Raw genomic sequence first — 12,829 nt, 5'->3', positions numbered from 1 at the left:
TAGAAGAGAAGTGCTCGGGGGAGACGATAACCATTTATCGTCTATGGTTGGGAGGGAATCAATGATCTTAGTCATTGCCCATGGTTCAACAAGAACATAAAATAACATGGTATCAGAGCCAGATTGCAGAAGGAGAATTTTGCCGATCTAGGAAAGGCATCAAAGAACACAAAGCTGTCTTTGTCAGCAATCAAACAGAACCTTCGAACTGGTACAACCAGCGCAACAAGTTTGATGTCGACTAGGAGGAAGAGTAGTCGCTATGGAGATTAGATTATACTCTAGAGGACGCCAGGAAGGAAGAGATCACAAAGAGACACCACCACTCAAGTTGGTTGCAAGGTTATCGTTGCCAAGAAAACTGAGTCAATGGTGGTTGCCGCTGCCAAAGAAGATTTAGCCACCAAGAGAAGATATGAGTGTGTTACTGTTGCCTTCAAATTTAGTGTGAAAGGGCTCGCTATGGATGTTTTTATATTCTTCTTTGATTTTGTTCAAATCTTTCCTATTATGGCTTCTCACGGATTTGATGTTTGTTTAGAGGCTTTAGAATTGAAAAAAAATTCTCAAACATTCTCAATCTGTGCATACAAGACGTTTAGGAACATACTTGAAGAGAGACAAACAAGGAAACAATACGTCAATTATTTAGTGCACTTGCTCATCTTGCTCCATGCAACGGTCACTGTGTCCTTGAAGATAAAGTCATTGTGCACTTAGTGACATTGAAATGGAGGTGGTGGCTAGGAGATTGTGACTATTGTTTGCATTGATTATTCCATTGCAAACGTTCCACGGGAGTAGCTGAAAGTTAAGGATTTGTGAGACTTGAGGATCTGCGCAGGTAGAGTGTGAGGTGGTGCAAGCCGTGGAAATCAAGGCAGCAAGAATATATCGATTTGGTTGCTTCCAGAGTATCCATTTATTTTCAGCGCAAGACTCGTTTGCGGCATAGTTGAGTCACCTGTGGAAAGATACTTCAAAGATTTGTGTTCTAATCTAGGTCGTGTATGAGGCTTCACCCGCTGTGCATGGTGGTTCCCATGAAGTTCAGCCGTAGTGATCATCAAGATCATGACCTACAACTTCTTATACACAAGGAGGGAATATACAAATGTGAATGCAAACTGTGATGTAATCTTCCCCTTCCAGGCTGGATGTCCACGTATGTGGATAGGCATTTGCCAGTAGTGTTTTCCCAAGCATAGGTCGTGGCTCTTAATGCTTGGTTGAGTTCTGTTGGAGATTTCATTGGTTGTCTCTGTGAAGCAATGATCTAGACAACAGTCTTATGTCTTGCTGAGTATTGCATATGTTGCTTGGAAAGTGTTCTTGTAATGCACACCATCTCTTAGTTAATGGATATATTTGATGATGTGGTCACAAATGATGCTGATTTTCAGCAGACAATATGATTGAATGAGATTGGCTGCAATTTCTTTTATTTCTGTCCACTAATCAGAACAGGGGCGAATTGAAGAAATAATCGATTGGGTCATCTGGGCGACTATTGTGTCTTTCATATCTTTTGGGAGTGAAGCGATCTGCATTGGAGGCAACATTGATGGTCATTGTGCATGATTTAGTTACAGGTCTAGTACAACAACGAAGCAGGCCTGATTCGCCCACCGTTGGAGACAATTCATACCTGAGTGCATCCTTACGTTTTCAGGAAAAGTAAAGTGACTGCAACAGAATCAATAAAGAGATAAGTATTTCATTGTTGAATAATGTTCATGAATTTCATATGTAGTTATTAATTCATGCAATTACATTGAATTATAGAGTTGATTGTAGAAAGGATGCTAGACAAATGCATTTTGGATGGCAAGTTTCAGCAGGATCTAGAAATTGCACTTCAATGCAGAAGGTTTGATAAGAAATCATGAAAAGTGATAATATTACTAGAATGCTTGCTTATTGCATCTTTGTTTCTCAAACATTTGTTAGTAGAAGAGAATACCGATGTGAGGAAAAGAAGAACAATGCATTAGGAATGCTGTCGAGACATTTGTGCAAGTGATGGTAGCATCTAGGAGTACAAAACAAAGTTGAGACAAGAGGGCTCTTCCAGTGAGGGGGAGCGGACTACGAGGGGATTTTGTTCTAATCTCAGTATGGTCATATTCATGTCTTATTCATGTCTGGTCTAGGGCTTGATCATATGACAATAGGTCCAAAGTGGTCTTGGATCTAGCACTTTCAATCGTATGTGGATCATACCAGATGATGAGAGTCTTATGGAGCAAGATATCTTCCATGATTGGACCATGTGAGCAGGGTATGCTTTCGTGATAGAGGGAGCAGTTAGAGGATCCACTTCAGTCGACTTCCAAGGATCTTGGTCATATTAGTACAGAGGGAGTAGACCATGTCGAGATGGTTTCTCTAGTAATCAAGAATCTGTAGCAGTCAGAGGACTATGATTCATGGGATGGAGTTTCATGTGTGTAGGATGAAAGGCCTTTATGTTGACACCTAGGTTGGGATATTCCTGAATAGATGGATACTTGGTGAGCTTGGGATTCACCAAGAGTGATGAAGACTCCAACCTTGTATTTCATGTGGAGATCAAATATAACTATATTAGAGATATGGTGCAAAGGAATGCTATTCAATTGAGGTACATTAGCAGTAATGTTCAAATGGCCGTTATTCTCACCAAGCCTGTGCATTTTGAGACAAGCTTGGAATTGTGGAGAATGAAGCCTTGGCTGAGAGGGAGTCTCAGCATCAACGATTCCATAAGACGTACTTAATGCATTCTTCTCTATGAGAGAAGTTTGTGGTGCAAGACCTTGTTAATGTTAGGTCCCGGAGACAACTGAGAGGGGGGGGTGAATCAGTTGTCAAGTAAATTCAAACACAAAAAAACAACTTAACCAACCTTAATGCTTAATACCGGTAAACCAAACTTTATGCCGGTAGACAGTTTATCAGTTAATTACAGTACTGGTAAAGATTGATGCATGAAACAGAAAGACAATAACATCCACAACACATAACACCAATATTACCCTGTAAGGGGAAAAACCACGGTGGGAAACCTTACCCACAATCAGATGATACTGCTGCAGATAGTATGTGTATATAAATGGGGTCTACACATGCAGAAAGGCCAAGCGCCTAGAGCTCACTGCTAAAACACAAATAGGAGTCACACTGACTAAAATTGGATGGTTAGATCCAATAATAATGTACTGCTCAAAATAGCATCTTCATATGCTGGATTCAATACCGGTGTAGTTCTGATATGCCTTCACAAAAACCTTGCTTCACCTTCAAATGATGTCTGCGTGTATAGCTCTGCTTATTCTCACATATACCTTCTTGCAATTCATTTTCCCAATCGCATATCGATCTTACAAATAAGATCTTACATATATACCATAACCTAAGACCAATTTTAGTAGGTCGACTCTAAAAGATATTACAATAAAATCAATTACAAGTAAATTAATAACTGATGCAATATCCGATTCAACATGTCAGCTTAATGCATTTACAATAACAACAAAATCACCTCCAAAGCATGTTGTGCTGATCTGGAATAGATAAGCCTATCGGTGCTTATTCTGGACCTATTTGCCGATAACAGCAAATATGCAAATACGAATATACCAATGAACAAATCTCCAAGACAAAGTGTCCAAACAATGTCTTCGACATAACCAAGTGTTTTCCATGTTATTCCAAGTGTCGGTGAACAATATATCCTGTCGGTGTACCAAATACCGGTGATTGTGCATAAGTCACTTGCTTGCCGGTGAACATTGTCAATTCTCCAAAGTGCCAGAGTTGATAAGTGTTAATAGGTGTTGACTTCAATGACAAAACCATATCAACATAACCAAAATACCAACAATCTCCCCCTTTGGCATTGATGGCAACACAAGATGGAAAAACCATCAAAGTGGCAAAATAGAAATGCCAAATACCAAAAACCAACAATCTCCCAAAAGAGATCATAACCAGAAATCAAAATTCAGATACAGAGAGTAATCAATCTCTCCCAAAGTAACAATCTCTTCCCCTGAGAGTAACATGTGTTTTCCTTGTGTTTTTCCATATCAATCTCTCCCCCTTTGACATCAAATGCCAAAGCCAATACAAAAGCCAAGTTCAAATACAAAATACCAACCAATTCAGTATACCAACTACTCCCCCTAAGAAGTAGCTCTCCTCATCAAAGCCGGAATAAAAGATTTCTCTGTTAATTTTGCCGGTTGATGACAAACATCAACTGTCTAAGTCTCTACTGGTGGGGGTATGACCCCAAGCTGATCTCTGAGATATTCAAAAATCTCCTTAGGCAAAGGCTTAGTGAAAATATCTGCAATCTGTTCTTTAGTATTCACATAAACTAGTTTTACTTCTTTTGCTTCAACATTCTCTTTCAGAAAACTCAATTTGATAGAAACATGTTTAGTTTTAGAATATAGTACCGGATTCTTAGATATATCAATTGTTGCAATGTTATCACAATAGATAGTTATAGGTTCCTTGCATTTTACCTTTATGTCCTTCAACATTTGCTTAAGCCATAATACTTGTGTACAGTTAGTTGTTGCAACATATTCTAATTATGCTGTTGATAAAGATGTGCAACTTTGTTTCTTACTCAACCAAGAAATTAATCTGCTTCCAAGCAAAAATGCTCCACCGATGGTGCTTTTTTTGTCATCCACATCTCCTGCCCAATTTGCATCTGTGTATGCACATAATTCAAAGTTTTCACCTCTAGGATACCACAAACCAAGATTTGTAGTGCCTTGTAAGTACCGGAAAATCCTTTTTACTATTGATTCATGATTTTCTCTAGGATTACTCTGAAATCTTGAAATAATACATACTGCATTCATAATATCAAGTCTTGTTTGTGTCAAATATAGTAAACCTCCTATCATAGATTTGTACCTAGTCGGATTAATAGGTGTAGATTCATCCCTTAGTGATAATTTATCATTTGTAGTCATAGGTGTGCTTACCGGTTTAGAGTTCTCCATCCCAAATTTCTTTAGTAACTCCTTCAAGTACTTGGATTGACTCAAGAATATACCTTTATCAGTCTGTGAAATCTGCAATCCTAAAAAGAATTTTATCTCTCCAATCATAGACATTTCAAATTCTTGTTGCATTTCAATAGAAAAGTCTTTACATAATCCATCTTCTCCTCCAAAGATTATATCATTAACAAAAACTTCTATAACCAAGATGTCATCATTAGTCATTTTATGGTATAAGTTGTTGTCAGCATTACCTTTAGAAAAACCAATCTTCAAAAGCTATTTATCCAGTCTAGCATACCAAGCTCTTGGAGCTTGCTTCAACCCATACATAGCTTTCCTTAACCTGCAAACCATATCTTTGTTATCTGTTAAAGAAAATCCATCAGGTTGCTCAATGTAAACTTCTTCTTCAAGATCTCCATTCAGAAATGCACATTTAATATCCATTTGATATACTTTGTAGTTCTTGTGTGCTGCAAAAGCCAAGAATAATCTAACTGCCTCAATTCTAGCTACCGGTGCAAAGGTTTCATTATAATCAATTCCTTCTTTCTGAGAATATCCCTTGCACACTAATTTTGCTTTATTTCTGATTACCTTACCATCTTCATTAAGTTTGTTTCTGAATACCCATTTTGTTCCAATCACATTTTTGTCTTTAGGCCGAGGAACTAATATCCATGTGTTATTCTTCTCAATTTGTTCTAGTTCCTCTTCCATAGCTTTAATCAAGTATCTTCACATGCCTCATTAATTGATGATGGTTCAATTTGAGAAATAAGACATACCTCTTTATTTGTCAGTCTTCCTCTTGTCATAACTCCTTGATACTTGTTCCCAATTATCTGATTTTCAGAGTGGTTCAATCTTACATACCAGGGTGTCTTCGTTTGTTGCTATTCCTCAGTTACAGTGGAATTTTCAGATGATACCGGTGTAACTAGATCTTCATTCTATACCGGTGGATTCAACGTAGGTTCATTTGTCAGTATCTCTGTTGCCGGTTCAGAGTCTATATACCTTGAAGTTCCTCTAAACTGTTCATCAATCTTCACATTTGTACTCTTAACAATTTTCTGCAATCTCTTGTTAAAACATCTATATGCTTTGCTCTTAAATGAATAACCAAGAAATATTCCTTCATCACTTCTAGGATCAAATTTGCCAATATACTCATCTCTTCTAATATAGCATTTACTTCCAATTATTATGAAATATTTAAGAGTAGGAGTAATGCCAAACCATAGTTCATGAGGGGTCTTACCGGTTTCACCTTTGATGTGAGCTTTGTTGAATGTATAGACCGCTGTGTTAGATTTGCTTCTGATAACATACTTCTAGCTGCATCCAAGATAGTTTTGTTTTTCCTTTCTACAACTCCATTTTGTTGTGGTGTCCGGGGTGCTGATAAATGTCTTCTGATTCCATTCACTTCACAGAATGTATTAAATTCCTTAGATGTAAATTCACATCCTTGATCTGATCTCAAACATTTGATTTTCTTACCGGTTTCATTTTCTACCATTACCTTGAATAGTTTGAACTTTCCAAGTGCTTCTGATTTTTCTCTGAGAAAAGTAACCCAACACATTCTAGAATAGTCATCAATGATTAGCATGAAATATCTATCACCTTGTAAACTTTTAGTTCTAGCTGGACCACATAAATCAGTGTGAATTAAGTCAAAAGCATTATTGGATTTTTCTGGAATACTTTTAAAAGATGCTCAAACTTGTTTTCCAAATTGACATTCCTTACATACCGGATTGTGAGGTTTAACAATCTTAGGTAAATCTTTAACTGCCTTAGTAGTACTGATTTTTACTATGCAATCAAAATTTGCATGACAGAGTCTCTTATGCCATAGCCAACTTTCATCAATATGTGCAATCAAGCATGTCTTTTCATTGTTATTCAAATGAAAGATATTACCTCTAATTTGATTACCGGTTGCAATTTTCAAACCAGTTCTGTTCATAATTTTGCATTTTTCATTCTTGAATTGTAACTGAAATCCTTTCTCAACTAATTGACCAACACTCAAAAGATTATGCTTTAAACCTTCTACATAGTAAGCATTGTCAATATTATGCTTACAATCAAGAGATATAGTACCTTTTCCTTTGATCAAACAAGCTTTATCATCTCCAAATCTTACCAGACCTCCATTATACTCCTGAAAGGTCAAGAATTTACCTTTATCACCAATCATATGATGTGAACATCCTGAATCAATGATCCATTCATCCTTAACTTCAACTTTAGCTGCCAAGGCCTACTCTACCAGTTGAACAGTAGGTGCCAGTTGATCTTCTGTTATAGCAACAAAGACCCATCCATTGTCTGCCGGATCCTCATCAGAATCATCAGTGACTCCTTCATCAGCAAGATAACAAGATTTATCTTTATTCTTCTTAAATTTGTATCTCTGATATTCAGGGTTAGACTTGTATGTTCTTCTAGCTTCTTTTATTAGTCTAGCATGTCTATCAGGGCATCTTGAAGCCATATGACCAATCCTATTACAGTTAAAACATTTAAAGGGTGCTTTACCTTCATACTTATTTCCAACTGGACCTTTAGGCATTTTTCTTGCAAATAGTGCTTCAAGTTCTTCTAGTTCTTCATTTTCTCTCTTGCTTTCCTCAAGTTCTCTTGCATAAAAGGCTTTCCAATCAGATTTTTCAAATGATGGTGCAGATGATGTTGATGCCTTAAAAGCTAAATCTGTCTATATAGTAGCAACATGACCAAATTTCTCAATTTCAAAAGCTGAAAGTTTTCCAATCAATGTGTCCCTAGTTACTGATGTATTAGGCATTGTTCTTAACTCATTTATAGCAGTAACTTTCATTTTATATGCCAATGGCAATCCTCTTAAAACTTTTGAAACAATTTCATTTTCACTTAAGGTTCCTCCACAGCATTTAATACCCAAAACAATTTCATTTACTCTTTCCATAAAAACAGAAATCCCTTCATCTTCTTCCATTTTCAGATTTTCATACCTGACCCGGAAGCTTTCAAGTTTTGCAATTTTGACTGTGGAATCTCCTTCAATCAATGTTTCCAAATGATCCCAAATAGCTTTAGCAGTAGACCTATCTGATAACCCCATGATTTGTTGATCTGATAATGCACTCAAAAGTGTTTCCCTTGCTTTGTAATCATTTTCTTCATCTTTTCCTAAGGTAGGTGGATTAGGGGCTGACTTTGAGTAGGAGCAATATAGCCATTCTTTGTAACATCCCAGATGTCCTTTCCAATGCAATTTAGATGCGTCTCCATTCTGATCTTCCATATGCCATAGTTGGTTCCATCAAGTTTAGGATTGTCCTTCTTTTAATAGTTAGTAGACATTGGATCTCCTCAAGCTGTTAAACTTCTCCAAAAAGAGGACTAGCTCTGATACCAATTGTTAGGTCCCGGAGACAACTGAGAGGGGGGGTGAATCAGTTGTCAAGTAAATTCAAACCAAAAACAACTTAACCAACCTTAATGCTTAATACCGGTAAACCAAACTTTATGTCGGTAGACAGTTTATCAGTTAATTACAGTACCGGTAAAGATTAATGCATGAAATAGAAAGACAATAACATCCACAACACATAACACCAATATTACCCTGTAAGGGGAAAAACCACGGTGGGAAACCTTACCCACAATCAGATGATACTGCTACAGATAGTATGTGTATACAAATGGGGTCTGCACATGCAGAAAGGCCAAGCGCCTAGAGCTCACTGCTCAAACACAAATAAAAGTCACAATGACTACAATTGGATGGTTAAATCCAATAATGATGTACTACTCAAAATAGCATCTTCATATGCTGGATTCAGTACCGGTGTAGTTCTGATATGCCTTCACAAAAACCTTGCTTCACCTTCAAATGATGTTTGCATGTATAACTCTGCTTATTCTTGCATATACCTTCTTGCAATTCCTTTTCCCAATCGCATATCGATCTTACATATATACCATAACCTAAGACCAATTTTAGTAGGTCGGCTCTAAAAGATATTACAATAAAATCAATTACAAGTAAATTAATAACCGATGCAATATCCGATTCAACATGTCGGCTTAATGCATTTACAATAACAACAAAATCATCTCCAAAGCGTGTCGTGCTGATCTGGAATAGATAAGCCTGTCGGTGCTTATTCTGGACCTATTTGCCGGTAACAGCAAATATGCAAATACGAATATACCAATGAACAAATCTCCAAGACAAGGTGTCCAAAAGATGTCTTCAACATAACCAAGTGTTTTCCATGTTATTCCAAGTGCTGGTGAACAATATATCCTGCCGGTGTACCAGATACCGGTGACTGTGCATAAGTCACTTGCTTGTCGGTGAACATTGCCAATTCTCCAAAGTGCCAGAGTTGATAAGTGTTAATAGATGTTGACATCAATGACAAAACCATATCAACATAACCAAAATACCAACAGTTAATGCATTCTTCTCTGTGAGAGAAGTTTGAGGTGCAAGCCCTTGTTAATGCATTCTTCTCTACAACAAAAGTTTGAGGTGAAAGCCCTTGTTCCACCCTCTGGGAGTAGCCATGGTGGATGTCATGAGAGAAACTCCATGACTTATCACTTGTGTTTATTCACCCTCTGGGAGTAGCCATGGTGAACGTAATCATGAGATGACGACATCACGTTGAGTGACTCCGTGATGGGCACTTGTGTTCATTTGCATTTCCATTCATGGGAGTAGCCATGATGGACCCACCCTCTGGGAGTAGCCATGATGGATGTCACTATGTGACTCAGATATCGAGAAGGATTCCTCCCTAGCTAAGAGGGAGTGTTAATGTTTGTACCTATGGTCGGATTCCTTCTAAGGCCGACAGCTAATATAATTGTCTAATTGGCCTATCAGCCTTAGACAATTATAGGTCCGATTTATAGTCACTTATATGCTCCAATTTAGTTAACATAAATAAGACGAGTTGTTTATGTAATTATCAATTTACATTTATCTTGCAAGGCCGACTTGGAAGTTCGCCACCTTGCATTGAGTTGTGACCTTTCTTGAAGGGTGCCGACTCTTGAGGAAGGGTCACCCTTGATCTGTATAAAGGAAGGGTGCATTCCTCTCCCTTATGATCTATATTTTTTCCTACAACAGATCGAGTAATAAGTTAATCTGCATTATTTAGAAGAGAAGTGCTCGGGGGAGATGATAACCATTTATCATCTATGGTTGGGAGGGAATCAATGATCTTAGTCATTGCCCATGGTTAAACAAGAACATAAAACAACAATTAAGACATTCAGATTTGCTGCAGAGTGTTCAGGATCATTTAAGTGTTTAGATTTGCATGTTCAGCATGCCCAATGAGATGTTTGAGACTGGAAGATTTTCCATTGAATGACTGTGTTTGCATAAAGACAAAATAAAAAAGAAAATAATATATGTTGCTGGAATATTTCTAGGTTTTTTCTTGTTTATGTTTTGCACTTAGTCAAGTCTATTTTTTTTATTTTCAAAGGCTGACAAGATCACAGCTTTAATAGCGCTGGGATGTCTTAAACTAAATACAGAGAAAAATCAAACCCAGAAAAGTTCTAACGACAGATTTTTTATATTATCTTACAAGACATGTGCATTCAAAAGAGAGCACCTGATCTTATAAAACTCACTGGAAACACCCAGCATATAGATCTAAATTGTGAAATGTCCCTATCACATTGCAGTATGCTCACTGATCATCCTGCCGTTACTGAAGTCTGCATGATCCTGCTGCTGTTCTGCACCATGTATCAATCCTGGTTGCTATAGTTCTGCAACATGTATGAATCCCAAGGGTTTTCATCCCCAAGAGGGCTAGGTTCACACCTGAAGGTTTGTGCTAAGCAAACTGCTGTAGCAGCATCAACCTTCCTTAAGCTTTGGTTTGTAATTTTCAAAAGATGTCCCCTCTGTTGCTATAGGAAGTGTTCAATAAGCCCAGCACCCAGCAATTCCAAATCATAGGAAGTCGGCCCACAAATGTGGCAACCAACTAATAATCAATTTCCTCAAATGCAGGAAGCTAACTGAACAACTCCTCACTAATTGCAGGTGTTAACTGACTACTATGGACAGGTAGGAAAGCAATACCCAAACAACCACATTATTTTATGGAGTAATATCCTAAATGACTTTATTCTAACCTGACAGACTTAATTGCTTTATTCAGATTAAAAGACCCAGTCCTTTTTATTCTAACTGTAGACAGAACATGCACTCAGTGCTGCAGGTTAAAAGGGAACGTTACATATAAATAACAATTTTTACACAGAATAAGCAACTTGTATTAACACAAGACATATCAGATAAGCTCCTCCTAACAAAATATCATTATCCTGTGAAGTTGTTGGTCTCGAATACCAAGAAACCATGAGTATTCTCATTAAGAGCCTTATGGGTGAAGCCAATATCAAGAAACCATGTAGGCTCCAAGAGAAATAAGAGTGTTCGCATTAAGAATTTAAGAGCCTTATGGGTGAGGCCAGCTGTACACCCCTTGTTTGTGTTGTAATCACCTTGATGGTACACTTGAACCTTTTGGTTAGACATTTGTATGTAAGCTTGCCACAAGAATATAAAGTTGACATAGGATTGATCCCTCTTCCCCAAATATGTTGATTCAGATGTTTGGTTGTATCTCAAACAATTTGCTCAGGCTATTGATGTTTGTCAAGACAAGGATCGCTCTTTTGTAAATGTTAGTATGCAAAGCTATGGTCTTGATTCTTATATTGACCTCAAATTCCCTCTGTATGCATTTTAGCAAGAATCCTTTGTTATTAATATATCCTAAACATCCTGCAGAACCTTGGGAGAAAAAATAAAACAGTCGATGTTTAGATAAAGTTACAGCATGTTAAAGTGCTAATATAACTTTTTAAGAACATCCCATACTTAAAACATACTGAAAAATTTACTGTTATAAGAGTACTTCAAGCATCAAGGTACAAAACTTCTCTAAACTAGATGAAGTCATTCTCCCAATGATTTAACCACCTCCAAAAGTGAAGCCATTTAATTCTGAAAAATATCTTGGGCTCCCTTGCAATCTGCAAAAGTTCAAGACCCAAAATGATTTGTTACTACGCTTTGCTATTCAGTATAATCAACAACAGAGAAACCCATATATGCCTATGCCCAAGGCCAGATTTCCGTCTTCACCGCTAAGAACTTCACAGCTAACAGATTACAAACTGGAAGCAAGCCTTTTTATTGTTCAAGCAAGGTACTGACAAAATATTTCGTTGTGCCATTAAACTTGCAACTCTGATAAAGAACTTGACATGAAATCAGCAGGAATTATAACTTCCCAAATGATACCATAAGCATGTAAGCTCTGAACGGTGCTGAGAGTTTACAAGGTCTGATCTCAAGGTTACATACACATAGGAAGGCAGTAACATGAAAAAGAATATTAGGTTTTTGGTCTCTCATCTACAGGTTTATTAATATAGTACAAAGTACAAACAGCTTAATAATGAACTAGTAAATGTTTTGTAGAGTTGCAACTATACTGAAGTAGGTTGTATCAGTTCTTATATTGATAACCACTGATAATTTCACTCCAATTTCTATCAAAATGCTTATCCATGTGAATCAGCTTGCACAGCATTAAAGAGGTAATAATATCTGGTCTTAGTATTTCAAGTTAATGGAAAATCAATGAACTCTAACGTATCCATCAAAAAAGGAGGGTTTCGGTTACATTATATATAGCAGTTCATTTAAATTGTATAATTAGGTCTTTGAATAAACTTTACCTTTTTAGTTTTTTTCCCAATATTGCAAATGA

The sequence above is a fragment of the Cryptomeria japonica genome, chromosome 7, assembly GCF_030272615.1.
Source record: "Cryptomeria japonica chromosome 7, Sugi_1.0, whole genome shotgun sequence".
NCBI lineage: Eukaryota > Viridiplantae > Streptophyta > Pinopsida > Cupressales > Cupressaceae > Cryptomeria > Cryptomeria japonica.
This window is presented reverse-complemented; position numbering follows the sequence as displayed.